The following is a 680-nucleotide window of genomic DNA, read 5'->3' on the forward strand; positions in this document are numbered from 1 at the left end:
AGCAGCGTCACGGCTCCACACACCTCCTGCAGCAACTGGTGCCAAGAGTGACTGCAGTTTGCATGGCCTGTACACACAAGGGATGCTGTGGGTGAAAATGATTCAGCCTGGAAACACGGGTATTCCAGAAGATGTGGCTGGTGTGTACCACAAATTGAATGGAGAAAGTGAACGCGGGCTGCCTTATACACATGGCACAAGAATGATAGTGATCAGGCAGCAGGATTAGGGCAAATGGAGGAAGACCTTTTTCACACCAGAAGAAAAAAAAAAAAAAAAAAAAAAAAGAACTAGATTTGGAACTCCTTGCCCTAAAATAATCTGGATTTCAGAAATATAAATAGATTAAATAAGTAGTTGTACCGATCTAAAAAAGGAAGGTACAGTGAGATCAGTTAAACTCAGTGTTGAAGACGAAGCCCAGCTTAGGAAGTCTTTGCACTGCAGCGTTCCAGGAGATGGATGTGTATAGTGACAGAAGTATTTTCCTATACTTGCTATGTTTTTATCCTCTCTCCTAGGCATCTGCTTTTAGCTCCCATCAGAGACAGGAATCTGGCCAAGGTGACTTCATGTCATTAAAAGTTCAAAGCAGTGGATTTGCTGTCAGCATTTCCAAGCACGTACATAACGTGGAGTGCTGCTGCCCTGGCCATCGAGCACCAGATAAGGAAGCATGA

The sequence above is a fragment of the Anser brachyrhynchus genome (genome assembly GCF_964034855.1).
Source record: "Anser brachyrhynchus genome assembly, chromosome: Z".
Taxonomy (NCBI): domain Eukaryota; kingdom Metazoa; phylum Chordata; class Aves; order Anseriformes; family Anatidae; genus Anser; species Anser brachyrhynchus.